Source organism: Aptenodytes forsteri, unplaced genomic scaffold, assembly GCF_000699145.1.
Source record: "Aptenodytes forsteri isolate BGI_AS27 unplaced genomic scaffold, ASM69914v1 Scaffold82, whole genome shotgun sequence".
Taxonomy (NCBI): Eukaryota; Metazoa; Chordata; class Aves; order Sphenisciformes; family Spheniscidae; genus Aptenodytes; species Aptenodytes forsteri.
Window position 1 is genome coordinate 6,785,259 of NW_008795490.1, and position 20,567 is coordinate 6,805,825.

Below are 20,567 nucleotides of genomic sequence, written 5' to 3' on the forward strand. Positions count from 1 at the left end.
CGCACGCTGTGCATACAGCCGCCCCGGCGCGGAGAGCGTTTGTCCTTTGACGTGTGTTTCTGAGGCACGGTCAAGTCCTCCGTGTTTCCATTCGTTGCGCGCGCACACAATTGCGGGAGGTGCGCTTTCCAATACCTGCCGCCACTGTCAGATGGGGACCTCATTATCCCTGGGTGAAAACGTTGGGCGGAGTATCGGCACTGTAAGGATACTTCCTTAGTGGTGGACCTGATGGCGTCAACAGTGTTCCTGGTTGTAACTAACCGCTTGGTAATACTGTCCCAGGGACCAGAAGGTCATCATGAAGGTTCGGGCCTTCGGCTCTGACGGGTGGTGGCTTCCTGATCTCTGAGGGGACACAAAATACAGCGGCTAGCAGAAGCAGCTGGTCTTGGTGATAGGAAAGACTTGGGTCTCCGCGCTGGTCGTGCTGGCTCTGAGGAGGCCCCGAGACCAAATCTTCTTCCTTTAGTCCAGGAGAAAATAAAATAAGCGGCAGGACACTAAAAAAAAATGTCATGGGAGGAAAATCAAGTGAAAAATGATGCTTGGGTAGGTGAGCACCGGTGTGATCTGACGGATCAGTGTTTATACCAGCCTTTGTTTTAAAGGCAATGAACGACCGTTTCTGTCAGCAGAGGTTTGATCACCAAAGGGATCCTTGATGCTCGGAGCAATTGAGGGGTTCTTGTGCTTGGACTTCTACTCCCGGAAAAGGAAAGGGTCTTAAAGTGCTTGACTGCAGGGTAAATATTAAATTGCTCCACCATCTGGAAAAGTTATTTTAAAGGGAAAAAACACCAGCAGTGATGTCTGGGCTTGGATAGACAAACCACTTCTATAAACACCATCTCCTTACATCTGTCTTCTGAAATAAATATTTGAACAATAAGGTGCTTCATCATAGTTGTGCTACTGGAAGGCAAAAAGAATCAATGACTGTGCAATATGTTCCCTATTTTTATTCCATTACATAGAGTCAAAGCCTCTTAATCTGGTAAGTTCTGCAAAAATGAAGGGCTGTTTGGGAGAACACATGCTAGCAGCTATCCTAGATGAAATTAGCACAGTTTAAGATCTCTGCTTATGCAGAGGAATTGTATGTCAGGCATGGACAAAGAATCCTCTGGAGGCACGGTGCACGAATTTCCCACTGGATCCTTTAGGTTATTTTACCTTACCTTACCTGGGTTCACAGCCCCAGCAAGCACACTGGGCAATCAGACCCTTCTGTGGCATGCATTTTAGTCTTGCAGGCTAACAGGGTTTGATCTCATTGAAGTCTCAAGGTTGTGTAAGAGGTATCTGGGTGAAATGTAACAGTCTGCAATACAACAGGAGACCAGACCAATGTCTGCAATACAACGGGAGACCAGACTAAAGATGTTAGCGGTGTGCCCCAAAACAAGTGGATCTGTAGAGCAGCACAGTTGCTGCTGAGGACCTGATGTCTGTACTGTGCGTATTGCAGGAGGTTTCACTTCAGACCAGTTCTTATCTGGAGCCGTGGATTGAATATTCATTAGTGGCTGGAGTGCATTAAGTGAACCCCTGGAGCACGTCTTCTGGTTTGGTTTTATTCAAAAGGAATCCAGCTTGCTTTCTGAAACTGTGTCAAGCTATAAACCAAAGCTCAGTGTAAGTCCAGATGATCAGGAGATTTACTCTTCATTTGAACTATAGAGCTACTGTAGAGGTACGCTTAGTGTGCAAGTCTCACTGGACTTGAGCTTTGTAAGCTCTCAAAGGCAAATTACTCTGTGCGGAGCTCCACAGCATGACTGATTATGTACCCATGTGCACCCTTGTGTCTTGTGATTAGCCTCTGACAGGAACAGTCTGGGGCTGTCTAAGCCTTAGGCAGTCTGTCCCCTACTTTTCTAACTGCACCTCCTCCTATGATGTACAGGAACTCACTCCTTGGGTCTCCTCTATGTCGCTAATATGGCATCACAGACGTTAATACTGGACATAACTTGATAACCGCCATTCTCGGTTTGCCTTTTAGTCACGTGCATTTAAACATTCTTCAGGGTTACAGCATCCTCAGAACCAGGCTATTTGGAGCCCCATTTGAATGCTCTTCAGTTCTTCTCTCCACTCTTCCATAGAAATCTCAGCAAAGCCTACAGAAAATCCTAACCTCCTACAAAGAATAACTTTCACTCAGCTTTGTAAGCCAAGGTGAAAATCTAAATGAAGCAGAATGTATGAACAGTTGTTCCCCAGGTTTTTTTCTTCCAGTCAAGAAAACCTCAGGGCAGGCTAACTAACATGCCAGGCTCAGCCAAGCTTCTTCCTGGTCAAAGACTCTTCTTTATTATGTATTTCTAGACCTTTGAAAGGAAACTTAACTCCTTTGTGGGTGGGTTCTTTGTGCCTGTGTCCTTTCTAAAGAAGTATCTGTTGAATCTCTGGACAGTATTATAATAAGGGCTAATTAGATTGTAGGCTGCCATTAGCCTTTATGTGCTACTGTGGACTTTATACTCCCTGTCTATTGAGAGACAAGGAGCAAAGACTTTTGTGACTGTGGTTGAAATGGGTTTGCAGTGGATTTTATTTTCCTTTGGATTTGGTCTTAATTTTTTTCAGCAAAATAAAAATGAGAAGTTTACTAATTTTCCCTTTATATTGCTGTATGAATGCAACTTTTTGGTACTTTGTAAAATGTTTACATTCCAGGGTTTTGATTAAATGCATAAATCATAGTAAGGTAGGCTATAAACATGTAAAATATGATATTCACTGCTAGCCTGTGATTTTTCAAGTCCTGATGTTTAAATATTTGCTTGTATGTAAATCGTGAAAAGCCTCAACTGAATTTTCGTAAGTCACATACTGTAAGTTTAATTGAAAGTGGGAGTTTGATATGGGTCATACTTATCATTCAGTAGAGATGAGAAACGGCTTTAGAAAGGAGAGAGAGTCCAAAGCACTGGTATGTCTGGGATGGGAGATGTTAATAAATGCTACTACAGGGTGTCTAAAAATCTGCCAGAGAACTGAGTGGAAAAAAGAACTAAAAAGGTGGGTTTCCCATCCAATTGTTAATACAAAATGAGTAGCATGATGTTTTTGCTACTTGGCACTTTGACAGAAGAAAGTGTAACATCTTGGAGTCCAAGGTTTAATCTTTTCTATGCAGGCTAGCAGATGAGAATGCTTAAGAGTTTTTTGGTGGTGGTGGTTTTGGTTTTGGTTTGGTTTTTTGTCTTTTTAAAGGAACAACATTTGAATTTCTGAAGAGCATTGCATTTTGTGAATCAAAGATACTGGTGAATATTGGTGAATGATCTTTGGGAGATGTTTTGAGACCTGTGAGGTGCCTTTTCTTAAGCGATTGCTTTAAATGCAAATGAGTTGTTTACAAGGAATTATGCCACAAGCAGTTGCCTCCAAAGCAATAATAATAAGCATAATAATGCATGCTTCAACTCATAGGAAATTAGTAATACTGCCTCATCACAATGTGTTCATGGTGATATACCTGATACTGCAATTTCTAATATTTGAGGCAGGGTGTACAAAAACTGTGCCAAGGTAAGTGTACTTGGATGTGTGGGAGTGACTCCCACGTAAGCAGACATGCAAAAATTAAGCTTTCTTGCAATGGATATAAGTGAAATTATTGAAACATTACAAGTTAAAAATCAGCAAGCAATTACTGAAAAAAAGTTTGCCTGTGCCTAAGACAGAAGAGTTCTTAGAAATGTTCTCAGTTGATATGTATTTATTTAATATATAGCTCTTCAGTCAGATGAACTGTCACTTGGGTAGTGAATGGCCCCACGTATCAGAGGAGGATTCAACTCAAAATCTTTGAGTTATCTGCTGTAACTGGGCCCATTGTTAATACTACTAATAAAGTTTAGGCAAGTTTTTATTCCTTCATTGACCTTGAACAGATATGATAAAAATTGAAGGATGGAGAAAAAAAAAAGAATAAAAATGAAAAGACCACGTTTATAGCAGGTATAAAGAGCAGTGTGTTTAATAAGCTTTCTGGAGCTACTTCTTTGTATGATGACTGATTATTGCCAATTTAGTTTCAAGTTTAGGTTTAAGAATTACAGTGAAGTTACTAATTGGGCATATTTTGTACTGAGTATTCTAATATATATATATATATATACATGTATTTAACAATGGGAAATAGAGCTGGAGCAGAGACGACCAAGAGGTAAGTGGAACAAAGTTTGGGGCAGCTGGAAATTCATTTATCGTTTCTGCAAGTTAAACTTTGCTTTATCCTGAAAGACCATGAACTTTCTTGCTATACAGGAGAAATGAACAGATAAAACTTGCTGTGTTCATCCTCCCTGTTAAGTTAGAATTTCCCAAAGTGATGATTTTATAAAGAAAAAACCTTATTGTACAAATCAGGAGTTTTGAATATGTAAGTGAAGTGGAGACTGTGTCAGCAGATTAACTTTTCTTCACATTTGGATCAGATATATTGTATGCAACAAAGCTGTTTCACAGTAAGGATTTTATATCTTAATTTCATATGCTTTCTGCTGATTACATCGGTCAGTGTTAGTGCAGGAAGGGAAGGCAGGTAGCAGGCCTCTGAGGTGCAGAAGAGCAATGCTGATCGGGAGTATTCTACCTGCCCACAGATGATATGGCCCCCTGTAAACCAGAGCAAACACTCCTGCTGTACCATGCAATCTCACAGAGGGGTGTAGCCTTTGGAAATGGTTTGGGTACACGCAGTGCACAGTAATAGATCACCTGCTGTCCTGTTTTAAGAGCTTACCCCTTACACTGCATCTACCTATCATAAAATTCTTGAAGAGGCTGGATATGCAGTATTGTTTAGGAATATCACTGAACAGTGAAAAAGCAGAACTGTTTGCCATGGGGAAATATGAGTCAGCTCCTTATTAATTAAAAATGCGCAAAAGAAGACAAACAAAATTTCCACAAGTAATTATGAAGCCAGAAAATTTAACCCTGTGTGTAACTGCGTACTGTCTGCCTTCTCTTAGACCCTCTTGATAGAAGACAGTCTTGACAGTCTAACAATTGTTACCAGGTACCTTTGAAACACATGAAATTCTATCTGAACATAAGAAAATGCTGTTTACTGTCAGGATGGTTGAACATAGGAACAGGTTGCCCAGAGAGGCTGTGGACTCTACACCTGCGGAGATATTCAAAACCCGTCTAGACACAGTCCTGGGCAACCTGCTGTAGGTGACTCTGCTTGAGCAGGGGGGTTCAACTAGATGATCTCGAGAGGTCCCTTCCAACCTCAACAATTCTGTGATGCTGTAATGTAAATGGAGGTACATATGTGACTAACGCATAACTTGGCAAGTCTGCCTTGATTTTCTAGATTATCTTGTTAAAATCAGCTCTCTGGTGGCTTAAATCCCCTAAGTGCATCCCATGCTACCTCCTCTGAATACCTGGGCAGAGGGGTTAAAGGTGGGATGAGAAACAAGGAATAGGAATGATGCAGGTGCCCCACACCACTTCAGTAGCATTGTTTGCATAAAAGAGTTATATAATTGTTAATTTGTGCTGGAGACTTAATATGTGTATTTTATGAATTGAATTGGAACAAATCTCTACCCCTAAATCGCTGAACAAAAGTTGTAGAATTATTTATCTGCACCCTATCTCTACCCCAAATTCTCATCCATAAAACTGGACTAGTAAACTTCTTGTCTTGTGTCCTGACTGAAAGTTCATCTCAGCAAGAACTATTTCTTAATTTATTTTAAAATTATGAATATGTAATTATACTTCACCCAGTTACATCTTGGACTTCTGAGGAAATCTGAAATATTAAAAAATACAGTATTTTCTTAAACAACCAACAGATTCTTTTCTGTGACAACTAACTCTAATGGGCAGCACTGGAAAATAGAGTAAACGTGAAGTATCTTCTATTGCGAATTGGTGAATAATCTCCTGGTTCAGCTGCAGTAAGGTTTAACTGATCAAGGGAGAGCAGTAATACGCATCTAATGCAACAGCCAGAATACAGAGGGCACTTCATTCAGTAGCAGAGAGACAGCACTGGCTAGCAAGGACAATAGTAACCAAATACCCATCTCAAAGATTTGGCATAGCCAGTTTTTTTAACTAGTTTGGCTTTGATGACTTTGCAGAAGCTTGTATTGCGTTTGGGCTGCCAAGCAAACCTGGAGGTGCCTACCGTCATCTGCTAGCCCCCCTGCAGGAGATGCTTCTCGTTGCCAACTCCTCTCTTGGTAGGAGTGACTCTCAGCAGAACGCCACGCTTCTGGCTTTTTACTATCTGCCAGACAATACAGCAGTAACCAGGCTCTCTCCGTCACCAGCTGGAAGCTGTTGTTCTATCTAATTTTTCATTCTAGTGCTCATCCTCAAAATGTCTTTTATACAACTTGTAGAAACTGTGTCATTTTCAGTATGTATCTTTCCCTTTGATACGATCTGCTGCTGAAGGCTCACATTTCTCTGGGCTAACAATGGCAGGAGGTCTCTACCACACTGTGATGATACTGCACTACAGATGGATCCGTAGGGTGGTTTTCCCGGATACTGATGCTTTTCTTTTTGTTCCTCCACGTATCAAAAATGTTTGGTCAAAGCTGATTCATATTCTGGAAAAGTAGAACATGAACAAGAAATCTTCAGGTGAGGTACCTTCATGTCTCCGGAGTATTCTTTTTTTCCTCCCTTCTCCCTTTTTAGTTCAGTCCATGGCTATGCTGATGGATTAAATCATTAAAACTCATTTACACTCTTCCAGCCTCCTTTCAAATCTTGTTCTTAGATGCACAAAGCCACTGTGGATATAGTAGACAGAAAACTATTCCTGCAATTTCCTCACTTATTAATCTGACATATGTCTCTATTTCTATAACTAAAAGCCTCTTTTTAAATCAGCTTGAAAAAAAAAATCCACAATAAAAACCTGAAAATGTAAGTGAAAAGGGAGACAAACACACATATTGATGTGATATAAAAACTGAATTGTAAACTGGGTTTAGGGAAACAACCATGAATAACTTTCTCTACTGTTTGTTCAGCTTTGTATATTTTTATAGTCTGATGATCATTTGAGATTAATTGCAGAGGATAGAATGATAATACGCTTTAAAGGAGAAAAGTAAGGGAAAAGCAGGAGGTCTAGACCAACCTTCAGAAAGAAACCAGCTGTACACTATTGCATATTTGAGCTCTTAGATACATCACCACAAACGCACGTGTGAATAAATGAACACACTGAAATGACTTTGAACTTTCTCACAACCACCTTTTTCTGTGTTATGATTCTCGCTGCCCACTTGCTGGAACAAAAATAAAAATCAAAATATTTTGAGACAGCTACATCATGGGAATTCCTCTGCAAGTGAATGAAATAACCGCAATCCTTGCTTTCCTGAATGATGGCACTGTTGCAAAATATACATAACCACTGCAGAGGACACACTGGAATGATGGGTGTTTGCAAAGAAAAACTAGTACTTAATATCCTTGGGAAAAGTTTGGTTGCCACAGCTCCTGCCCCCAAATCTCAGATTCAGAATGGACTAACCACAAGTGACTTTGCCATTGTTTTCTGTTTATAGAAGGAACACAATTGTGTGCACTTCGCAGATGCATCATGAAGAGACGGCAGTTTAAGCAGATGTGAAGCAGCATCATTACAAAGCTTAGCAGTATGATTACTAGCTAATAAAAAGCAATCGAATAAACCAGAAGAAGAGACTGAATTAGGATGTCTTTGCTGGAAGTAATCTTGGAAACTGTAAATATGATAATTAGGATACCTTTGAAAGCCTTTAGGTGCCTTTTTGGAGTATATTAGCTGGTAAATCTGTCTAGTTAATCTAGTCATTGGCAATTGCTAGGGATAATTGAAAATGCACAAGACTTCAATTTTTTGCCAAAATACTCATGTGAATGGGGGTGGAAGAAATCCTGTTTATGAACATTTTGCAAAAAATATAGCCTATTTTCAAGCATCTTCAAGTCTTGCATGTACTTATGCAGCCACTGACCTAGCAGCTTTATCATTTATGAGCAGCCCAGATAGGACACTGGGATTCAGAACCCAATCTAAATCCTTGGAAGACTCCATTTAATTTTGGCTGGTTTAGATTAATCACAAAACTGTCCTCTCTCTTTATGTTTTCTGAACCTAAGCAGTACAAGATTTGAGAGGGTTTTTTTATTTTGGTTTTTTGTTTGTTTGTTTGTTTGTTGTTGGCATCCTAATATAAGAGATGTCCTTCTTATCAGAGTAAATGATATCATGAATGTTTCCAGCAATGACTGGAGAGAGGGATTTTTAAAATTTCAGACATTCCTGATGGAAGCTGAGGAAATTTCGTATTTTTCACCTTGTCACTGAAAACATGTGCAAGTGTGTCTATTATCCTGGTAAGGGATTCACTTTGGAACAACAGCTTGCTGCTTATGATAGAATTGAACAGAGTATGATGGATTCAGATGGAAGAAATCCATGACTTACTTTCAGGGCCAACATGCCTAGTTAATACCCTATTAATTGCAATATAATGATGTGTCTCCTCTTGGGAATTACTGTTCTGTGATGAGGATAGGGTGTAATGCAGGTGAATGCAAACTACTAACATTCAGCATTAGTATAAATTTTAAGAGGTTACCTAAGTCCCTATGAACTGAATCATCTTAATGTAGAAGTCATCTTTTTAAGATATTTAATATATGGGGAACAATTAAGTATTACTTATTTGATACAGTTCTTCTATCCTTCATGAATAAATTGGCATGCCTAAATAACCCTCTACTACTTTTACTAGAATTAGTCTATAAACAGTTTCCTGATTCAACTAACCGTCTAAATTTGTGTCCAGTTTTAACACCTTCAGTGGGTCTGAGGTGAAAATTTGACCCTTTTTCTTCTGAATGTAATGATACAGCTTCCACTGATAATGATACATGATCAAGCCTGAGCTCAGGTAACTTACTTATTCAAGGCCAGTGTTCTGGCATCATTAAAGCATGAAAACCAATGCATAGAGTGTAGTTTCTATGCCGCAACTGGTACACAATACATTTTGAGTAACATCATTCTTCTCTCAGTGTGAGCAGATAGTCTTAGTTTTCACTAATGTGCCAGTAAGTTGAAATGGGAAAGAAATAAATGAGCAGAATATGAAAGCAAAACAAAAAGCAGCTCAGAATGAAAGTGTGCGTGCAAATGAACGTATGTGGTAGTGGCAGGAAGTGATTGCATCCTAAGTCCTTTGCCTTTTTTCCAGGTTTTGCATTATTCTCTAAACTCCAAAATTATAGCGATGGATCAAATAATTTTCATAAAACCAAACCAAAACCCAGTGTTATTAGATTGAGCAGATATACCATGTGGAGTTTGTTACCATTTGCTAATTTTCAATTCATTTATTAAGATCTGCTCTCATTTTTTAATTTTCAGTAATCAGTGTCACTCTGTTATGAAAGCACCTCTGCAGTCTAGACAGTACATACTCATTTATGTGATAAATAATGGATAAACACTGAGTGTGCCATTAGCCGTTAATGCAGTAGATTGATTCCCTGCAGCACATACTCTCCATCCTTGTTTTAGCACTTGTGCCACCTGTCTCTTGCACTTACTGTATGATGCTTCAAAAATGCGAATGGGGTTCCCTGATCATTCTTAATTTAGCTCATTTTTATCATCACATAAGTAGGTTGTCATTACTATGACAGATACGCAAATCAAAAGGTGCCTCACTACTACCTTTATGATTGCTATCACTACTCTATCCAATGTTTTTAGCACAATACAGATTACTTGTGGATAACCAGATAGAATTAGTAGACCTATTTTCTTTCCACAGATTTCCATTTTAACATATCACTGCTGCTTTGGCCAAGTGGCTGGGACAAAGACAAGTTATTTCAGGTCTCTGTTCCCATTTCCTTCAACTGTAGGAACAGGGATTCAAAATGAATTAAACCAAATAGACAAATTAGATGTCAGTAAGTCACCAGGGCAGGTTGGCATTCAACCAATATTTTGAAGGAACTCAAATGTGAAATTGCAGAACTGCTGGCCAGGTTATCTCAGAAATCTGTAGAAATGGCCACCGTGCCAGACTGCCAGTGTAACTTCAACCTACAAAAAAGGCTCTAAAAGGGATCTGAGGAACTGCAGACCGATGACTGACTCCATTCCTGATTAGATAGTAGAGTATATCTTACAGAGTAATATACTTGATCACATGGATAAACATCACCTGTGGGAAGAAGTCAGCATGGCTTCTTTAAAAGGAAAGGCCATCTCAATCACCTGCTGAAGTTCTGTGAGGGCAGTCAAACACATGGATAGAGGGTATTCAGGGGACTTAATATTTTTGATTTTCAAAAGATCTTTGACATGATTCCACACCAGTGGTTATTACAAAAGGTAATTTTCCATGGGGATGGAGGAGATGTTCTCTGATGGACTGAAAGCTGGTGAAAGGATTGGGCAAATGAAAGAGTTTGATGATCACTACTAAGGGTGGCGTCAGTTACCGGGGTTCAGTGATTTAACCAGTTTTATTTCACACCTTCATCAGTGACATGTAGTAGGATGTATGCAGTGAATTCTCCAAGACTTCTTTCTGGGCAATGAAATGAGATGCTAATAATAAGGAACACCAGAAACAACTTGCTAATTTGGGTGAGCAGGCAAGCAGGTGTCATACTAGCTTCAGTGCAGACTCTACGGAAAAATAATCTAAACACCATGCCAGCACAATGTGAACTGATAAGTTGTAACTCAGAGAAGAGATCTTGGAGTTACCATTGACACTTCCTTGAAGTCATCAGTTCAATGTGAGGTGGCAGCCAAAAAAGCCGATAAAATGTTGTACATCATCAGGAAGGGTATTGAGAACAAGACAGGAAACACATTGCCATTTTATAACATGTCAGTGTACCCACGTTGTAGGTACTATGTGCTGCTCCAGTCACCACAGCTCAAGAAGACATGGTGGAATCAGAAAAGATATGGAGAAAGCAGCTAAAATGGTTAAGGAGAAAGAGCAGTTGACTCATGAGAGACTGAAAAAAATGGGAATTTTCACTTAGGAAAGAAGAGGGCTGAGGGATGTATGATCTAAATCATGAAGATGACACAATAGCAAATCTAAGAGACATTCAATAAAACTAGAACATTAGTTTAAAATGTACTGAAGAAGTACTACATGACAAAGTAGGTAGTAAATTTCAGGCAAGCGTTGCCTCTCCCAAAATTGTATCTCTTTCTGACACTGTTGGAGAGAGAATGTTGGGCTAAACGGACCACTGATCTGAAACAAGGGGCCATTTTATTCTTATATTCTTGTGCAGAATTTGAGGCTAACCTAGGAAAGGAAGCATCCCATTTGCACACCTTTGTCACAGTTTTCAGTCAAAACCAGGAAAATATGGAAAGAAGCGTGCTTCTTCACACACACAATACAAAGATAGAGCAGCAAACTAGAAATGCTGCAGGAGTCAAATGTGTGTCCCACAAATAAAAAAGTCAAAGGCCTAGGGCAGGAGGTGAAGTACACAGGAGATGAGGAACACACAGTTTTTAGCCTCGCTAAGGTCTGTGGATGTTATAGCTATGACCATGTTTTCTGCATGACAGAACAGTATGCCTCAGCATTGTCAATGCAGAGTAGTTGACTGATGTGAGTGCTGTTATTCTGTGGGCTTTGGACATTTTTGACCCATGACAATGAATTAGATATGGCACAGTGGTAGATCAGGGCAAGAACGTCCATTGCAGATGCATGATTATGCATATGTTGGTAGAAATTTGTGATTGTAACATGGTTCATTACGTACTGATTGTTCAACAGTGTTTACATATAGATTTGTTACAAATACGTGTATATGGTTCAGTGAAATAAAATTCTTCCGTTGTAGATTCTAGCAGTCTAATTAACAATGTATTTGTTCCTTACATAGTGCCTTTGTGTTTACTGGGTGGTGTTCCTAAGATGCTTTTTACTTTTGATAGCACATTGCATTTCATCTCTTTATGGGGATTACAATATTCAAGTCTTGCTATCTTGTTTTGCATGGTTCCCCCAATTCCTAGTGTTCAAAGTGAGAGGTCTGTGGCTGCAACTGGATAGCGAATTGCCATCTAACTTGGTCTGCAAGGACATATACAAACAACTTAAATGTGAAAAACCTTTTTGTTTGATCTGTAACATTATTTAGGAATTATTATGTAGGAAAGATGGGTGAGGGAAAGCAGGGGAAAGGATGGACACAAGCAACTGGAAGATGAACTCTTTTCCCTGAATAATCCAGGGGTTAAAGCAATCACCAAATATATGAGAAAGTTTAGTTCAGTTCTTCCCAGTAGCAGAACAGACTAGAATCTGTAGCTCCCACTTCTTATTCTCTCCAACATGCTAGAGGATATGTTTGAGTGGGGAAGGGTTCTTTTAATTATTTTTGGTGACTGTGTATTTTGTATAAATAATAAAATGCTCTTTATTTTCGAGATTAGCATTCAGGTTTCATCTCTGAGGCAGGACTGAGGGCTTATTGTGACCTTGGCTGCTGACAGCTTGTTTTATGTGAAGGAAAAAGTGTCAGCAGTAGAAAATTCAACTACCCTATCGCTTAGCCGTTAAGGCTCTCACGTCAAGTCAGTGGGAGAGCTAGTTTGAATCTACTCTCTGCCTCATTCATGTATACCAATGACTTTTTAGCTTTGTAGTTAGGTCACTCTCTCAGGCAAAGAACTGAACTTGTGTTGCTCATATCTTGGGTAAGCATTTTAACCCTTAAGTTATTAACTAAAAAAGGGGGAGAAAGGGAAAGAAGGATGCAGGGAAAACCTACATTATTCCTGTTGCAGCTCTGTGAATACAATCCTCTCCACTTCCCAAAAGCACCTCTCAGTCAAAAGTATTCAAGCATTTGAACAAATATTTGCAAATAATTTCAAGACTATTAAAAATGCGTTTTCCTGAATTCAATATTCCTTTTTTACTTGCTTAATTCTACAGAGGCACAGCTAACTCATTGTCCCCCTGGATGCTCACATGTGACTTTCCTGAGCACATGAAAGATTGTTAGCAGAGAAAACAGTCTTTAAAAAATAGCTCTACTGAGAACATAGTAAAAGCTCATTTGTGTCTTAGTATACAAGAAGCAAGAACAATGCAGTACGGCCAGAGATTTCAGGAGGTCTCCAGCACTTATAGCTGTAGTCCAAAGGAGCTAAGCATGTGAACCAGTCAGGTTAGTGTAAATATGTAACAGAAATACAGGGATCCAATCTGATACATCTCTTGAGTTCCACGTACTCTGAGACAGTTCTCCAGATTCAATTCCTCACAGGGAAAATTGCTGCTAGAAGGTGTTTATTCAGGAAGAATTACTACATCTTCTTCCCAAGTCCATTTGTCTTTTCTATGGACACAATGGAAAATTAAATTTTTTGACAGGCTTTTAGTCAGAAAACTGACTCTTTCTTTTTTTTCGCCAGCACTTGCATCTTGCAGAACTATTAATATAAGAATATTAGATATTAAAATTGAAGTTCATAAGGCAAAGTGGTACCACTGGAACTAAACCAAACATTGGAATGAATATTGTTATTTGTTATTAGAGAATTATTGCTTACCAGAAGAACACCATTCACCAGCAGTACCAGAAAATTCCCAGTGTGTATGGCTAAAGCTTGTTTTGACAGGCTTTTAGTCAGAAAACTGACTCTTTCTTTTTTTTCGCCAACACTTGCATCTTGCAGAACTATTAATATAAGAATATTAGATATTAAAATTGAAGTTCATAAGGAAGATTTCAAAGTGGTACCACTGGAACTAAACCAAACATTGGAATTAATATTGTTATTGAAAATTAGAGAATTATTGCTTACCAGAAGAACACCATTCACCAGCAGTACCAGAAAATTCCCAGTGTGTATGGCTAAAGCTTGTCTGGCAGGGTTTAAACAAAAGTTCAGTAAGAAATAAAAAACCTTGCTTATGCTACGGAGATGCAAGGAAGCTGCCTTTTTCTACCTACATTTCATGTTATTTTTTAATTCAAAACAAAGACTGCCTTGGTTGAAGATATAGGTCATGTTAATCACACTGGTCACTTGCATTAAGCCATGTAAGCAAAGATTTGGGTTCCCATTAATAATAATGTTCTTCCTTGGTTAAGAGGAGTCCCCAGACACGGCCGGTGGAACTGATACTTGACACTATCTTCTCCCTCGGTAGCAAAAACCTCCTTGTCCAGAGAAAGTTTCCTTTCTCAGGAAAATATAGACTGCACTAACTGGAAAATATGCCTGGTTGGGGCTGTTGACAGCTCCAAGAGCAAAATCTCTGCCTGTTCAGGTAAGCCAGAAGGTTCCTGCTCTGGTTGCAGCAAAGTTCTCCTGCAAAAGATGTTTCCTCTCCAGCGGGTCAGGCCCACGACCAGCTGGCTAGGTCTGCCCCAGCCTAGACTCCTACTTCCTCAGCCATGGCCCTGCGCGCCTGGCTGCAGGCGTGGCCGGAGCCGGCCTCGAGAGCGCGTGGTGCTCTGCCTGCCAGGGGATGACAAACAGGCTCGTGCAGGCCGTCGGCCGGCCGTCTGCAGGCTGCCTGCGGAGCAGTCGTGCGGGGAGAAAGCAGATGGGGCTGGGAGCGCGCCCTGGTCGTGGCTGCGCCAGGGGCGGGGCTGTGTCGGGGGGGGGGGGGGCCTCCCCCCGCAACAGCTCCTCTTCCCTGGGAGTTTGGGCCCGGAGGTGCGCCTCGGAGTAAGTCACGGGAGTTGAGATCCTGCTTGCGGTGATGGTGCCATAAATCTGGAGAAGGACCAGTGCTGCCACTGTCCCTTCAACTTCCCCGCCTCCCGTTCAGGATGGAAAGAAGTGCAGGACCACACTGTGAGCCACAGCTTACAAGGTTCCTGTTCAACCCTAGGGCAACCTCACCAGGGGAAACCAGGGAATGTATTTATCTTTGCTGCATAGATCATAAAGTATATTTAAATAATGTAATTCAGCTGATCGCTGAATGTCCTTTTGCTTAAAAAGAGGACTAAAATGTGAAAGACTAAATGAAGTTGGTGTGACTCTGTCTCTATATGTGCACAAACTGATTTGACTGTAGTAAAAATGTAGCAAAAAAAGATCAGAACGTAAATCCATTCAGTTTAACCAACACAAACTATTTCCTCAAAGGACTGTCAGAAAAGGATTCACTTTTATTAATCTATTCATTTTGTGGGATAAAACTACATCTCTTATCCTCAAATTAAATTTATTTACCCACGTGTAAGGGAAAAAATGTGAGCCTGAGAGATGGCCCGAGATTTAAAATTCAGTAGATTTTGCTTCTGGTTCCATTAGATTCTTTCCTTCTTCAATTTCAAAGACTTTTAAGCAACTGAGTCATGCTACATAGGAAAATTACACAAAACAATCTGACTTTCAGAAGAGTGATTGTTATGGCTGAACCTTGGAAAAAGCAGTAAGAGGCCAGCTTAAAGTACTAGGCATATCTTATTGTCAGTCTTACAACACTGAGCTACGTTCCGCTGTGATAGTCTACTCTTCTTGGCAGGTTTTCATATTGCATTCAGGAAAGCAAAGTTATTTCAGGCTGAACAACAGCAACGACTATTCATGTCCTTCAAACAACACATCGCAGGTATCTTTACTGTCAACTAATCTGATTCGTGTATGTAAATTATTACCCTGTCAGTTTATCGGAAAGGACCCAGTCACATATCCTCTTACTTCAGGGGAAAATTACAACAGCCTTAAGAAAAAACTTGCACTGAGTACCAAGATGTGACTGATAACCAGAAAAATGGGAGCAGTTGGCAAATAAAAGCGGCACAGTCCCTTCCTTCCCATGCCAGCCCATCGGTGCTGCGACTTAGTTTATCCCAGTGGACTCCTGATGTCCTGGGGCCTTGGGTATTTGTTCTGGTTCCTTGCCTGTAACCCCCCCTAGGGAGTAAGATACCAGACTGAGACTGGGGGCCAGTTAAACTTGATGCTGATCCTGCCACATTCTTCCCCAATCACATGAGGAAAGTCCAGGGCAGTGACAGAAATCTCCCCTCTCTGGGTATCAAGCAACATATGCCATCTTTGTTCCTGTGAAAGCCTAGTTGTACTGCCCTAGGAAGACACTGGGAAAGAATTTTTTATATATATATATACACATATATATATATAAGGGAGGCAATTGCTGACAATGACAGCAATTTTTTGACACCTGACTTCCGATAAATAGAATCAAGTTCTTGATTCCACTTGCCGTCCTATGTACAAACCCCATCCATGTGTGGTGGAAATGCGCCAAAAAGGAGGCAATTGCATCCACTTGATAAGAAAGGTCACAGAAAGCACCAGGGAGGTCTGCTCCTCCTGATTTTCTTGCCTGCCAGCACAAACTGAAGTCATAATCTTTTAGCTTCAGCTTCCCATCTGTAGAAAAGGCCTATTTTCTTGCTTCTACAGAAGGCTTGGGAGAATAATTTTTTTAGAAGCAGTTGCACACTACAGCAAGAGTAGCCACAATAAAGGGACAGCCTCCACCGGCAAAATCTTCAGGGGAGCCTGGAGTTGACTTTTAGCTGTGTCCTACATTTTAGCATGCATTACGTAGACATATATACAATACTTGGCGCATGTAGCTCTTACAGGAAATAGCAGGCTTTTAAAATAGTCAATTAGCTGATAAAAACCCCATATCTGTGTCCTTAGAAAGATAAAAATACAGGTTTCTGTTAGATAGTTAAAAAACCTACCTTTCTTCTTAAAATTCTCTCTGACCTTATTATGTCCCTTCTAAATATCTGAAGTCTTTTTTGAGGAGCAGTCTGAATCCCAGTCTGTCCCAACAGACTAGCACACCCACGTTCAGCCAGCTCTAGCAGGGCTCTGACTCCATGGGAACAATGACAACACGATAGTCTTGTCATCTGGAATATCCATTTAACATCCATTTAGCATCCTATTTTTTCAAATATTTTATGTTTGGTCTTCATTGCTGTTTTCTTTAACCTAAATCCTGTAAAATCTGAAGGCAAAAATATGTAATTAAGTTTCACATTGATCAAGGATTATCTGATGATGGAACTGTGATATGTTAGAAAATATCCTGTAGCCCCTAAAGAGAAAAAAAAAATATTGATCACAGAACCTATGAAAACATTCTAATCTTTCATAAAATGTTTAGCTGTTTTATGTGTTATAAAAGTCAGTTTATCAGAGTTATAAATAACAGTACAGCACACTAAAAGTCAGATTAATGTATACCAATACAAAACGTATTCCATCAAGCAGTACAGTCATTCGTGTAGATAGCTTCAGTCAGTTTATTACTAACCTGATTGGATACTCAGGATACTTATAACGGATTTAATCTGGTAATAATAAAGTATTGCTTCTGCTAATGGTGCTATCCAGATTAATAGGTTTTAAATGGTTGGTGCTATTTTATTGTCTCTTCCTGAGTAATGAGCCAGACTATATATGCACTGTACATTGAATGATGGAGACCAATAATTCAAGCAGTATCATTACAGTGGTATCAATATGGGACATCTGAAAGGTTTTTTTTGTATATGTTAAAAGGTAAAGTTGAAGTTTATGAAGGAGAAGTGCTCTCAATGTTTAATGTGTGCAATAGAAACTGTAAATAGCTGACAGAACAGTAGGAAATTGGTACTGTTTGAGTGCCTCACCACTCCTCATTCAAACCATCTGTCAGGCACTTCTTCAGGAAAAAAAAAATCCACAATTTTTAGACATGTTTGTTCTGAAAATGCAAATGAATATTTTTTTATTTATTTCTAGTCACATAGATGGATCTGTTTCTTCACCATGTCTGCACAGAGATATGGTGCTTATTTAACTACTTAAGAAAAAGGTTGTGAAGGCTCACGTGGCCCATGCAAGGTAAGTTTGAAATCTCTGTTTAGCTTTGCTAAAGGAGAAGGAGCGGAGTGAATGAGGACATACGGAGTGCTGTTTGACAAGTGTCTTCAGCTTGCGTCCAGCGCAGTTGCAGATGCTGAAAAAGCCAGTTTTGCCCTCACCTCTCCTGCTCACGTCCTCCAGCCCCCATTGCAAGTGCATTGCTGGCGCTGCTGACAGTGCAGCTCGCACAAGTGCTAATGCCAGTGGAGGAGAGGCGGTGGAACAACAGGGCTAGGGACATCGGGAAGGGGAAGCTTATCTCTCTCAGTGACACCATGGATTTATATCACTTTAAGCAGCTTGTGAAACTTCACTGCAGAGCACCAGCTCAGCAAGCTGCTCAAATATATGCCTAACTTGAGGCACACAGACTATCGGTAAGAAAATATTAAAGCATATGCTTTTACTTAAAACACATTATTAAGTGCTTCCTGAATTGAGATGATTTCCTTCTCAGCATTTCTCCTCTTCCCGTCCAGCATAATTTTATTTTTTCATTCCCTGCCAATACGCACTTCGTTTCCCTCTTTGCATATTGCCAGTGATACCTCGACTTTCCAGTTGCGTATCTTTTCATTCTCTTAGGCTACTTCTGTCTTAATGTGTAACGCAGGGCCAGGGCATGGTTTTAGCCCTCTGCATGCAATCATGTATGTTGTTCAGCAGTGAACATGTTTCCTGGCAGGGTTTTGGCTTGTGCCAAATAGCAGTCTGCCAGATACGCCTGAGCACAGCCTGGGGAATAGCATGGGCTCAGGGCTGTTCCTGCCAGGTACTGTGTGTGATGCCACTCTATTTTGGGAAGGCATTAAAGACGCAAGTCCTCAGGGACAGAGAATGGGCCCTAGCCTGGTTCATTGACTAGCATAGCTGTAGCTTTGTTGTCTTCTGTGTTGTACGAGTCTGGTCGAAAAGTAGTAACAACCAAGTTAAAAAGTCCAAATATCTTTAAATGAATTTGGATTCAGATTTCCATACCAGCCTGTTCTGGCATCAGAACTTATGGTATGGAGGGAAAATCTGCTTCTGCACCATTTCTAACTGCTGCACTGTCTCCTGTGGCCTTGGAGAGGCAGATAAGGGAAATAAAATCTTGTAAGCACTGCACTGTAAGTCAGCTAGTCAGTCCGAGACAGCGTAATTAAAGATCCCAAGCTGTAGACAAGTTCAGGTCACCAGCTACCTGATTTGTTGGCCCAACTATTTCTTTAATCGGAAGAAGGTTTTATTCTTGATTGCACTACCAGCACTTCACTGAAGCCAAACTTGAAACTTTCTGTTTTCTCAGGACTTAGACGTTATGCTTTCCACAAACGTTCTTCAGTTGTGGTAGCTTGAACGGCACAGAGCATGCAGGCAATAACTTGTTATATTCAACTAAATGGGTAATGCCTATGCAGTCTCTGAAGCCCTGTTGGGATGATACTGGAGGACTAGCACTGACGAGGACTAACAAATCTGTCAGGCTGGTTTCCTGTCCACACAGCCACCTATTCTGAACTGTGTATTATCTCCTCTAATAGACTATTCTACTCTTATTCCCTTTAATTTGTCTGAAGCTATATCTGACCCCATGGATTCAGCGATTCCCCCGCGTATCCCCCCCCCCCCAGTGTCTCCTACTTTCTTACTGTATCTGGCTGCTAGAATATTTTTTACATTTTATTTTTTTGACCAAAATGCATGTTAGTTTACAGTTCAGGAACATCTGTTGCCTACAGTCATGAACTGTCTTTAGCCAGTTTTCTTGCTCTGAAACTGAAGATGCAATTTTGATTTTTTGAAAGAAAAGCATTTTGCCTAAACTATTGAACAGATCTTTACACCTACCTAGGGCAGAGAAAATAAGACAAAAAGATGGCCTTTAATTTATTATATGGCTCTGAGTGAGGCTTCCGTGCCCGTTGCTCACAGCACACAGGGTTAGCTACTGCCAACTTTTCTGGAGTTTCAGAAAATTCTGGATTGTTGAAATATAATTACAGTTTAAATGAAGATGCCACAGACTTTAGTTTGCTTTTTTAGTCATTTCTACAGTCCAGGGACCTTGAGCCAGGAACACAGATGGCCATGCTCTAAGCCCAGGAATGAATCTCTACTTATACATGTTGGTAGCCACCAACTGACTTTCCCCAGCTGAACAGGCTTCTTGCTAGTTCCTTGACAAAATATTGTTACTACCTTGGTAATTACAATTTTTAGCTTTAAGGTAAAAATGCTTTTTAAAGAGTCTGTCAATGTCCTTATTGACCAAAAAGACAATATGAGTCCTTTTTTTTCTTTTTTTTTTTCTTTTCCCGTCTCCAGTGATTCCTCATAATTATACTGAGACCACAACTAAAATTGTTAACAAACAACATCCAATGAATGCAACCTGTTTCAATGCAGTAGTGTTCACCCACATGAAAAATCCAATAATTCTCAAAAAGTAAGAAAACCATGTACGTGCACTGGAGATGGGAAAGTGTTTGTATTAGTGTACTGATTTGGGCCAAATCGTGCTTCTCCTCCTAGAGGTGTGTAGGAAATGTCACTGTCTATGGGAAAGGATGGAGGGCACAGGATTATAAAGTCTAGGACACTTAAGCATTTGTTTAACTTTTAGCCCAAGAGAACATCACTGAAATCACTAGGTTTATTC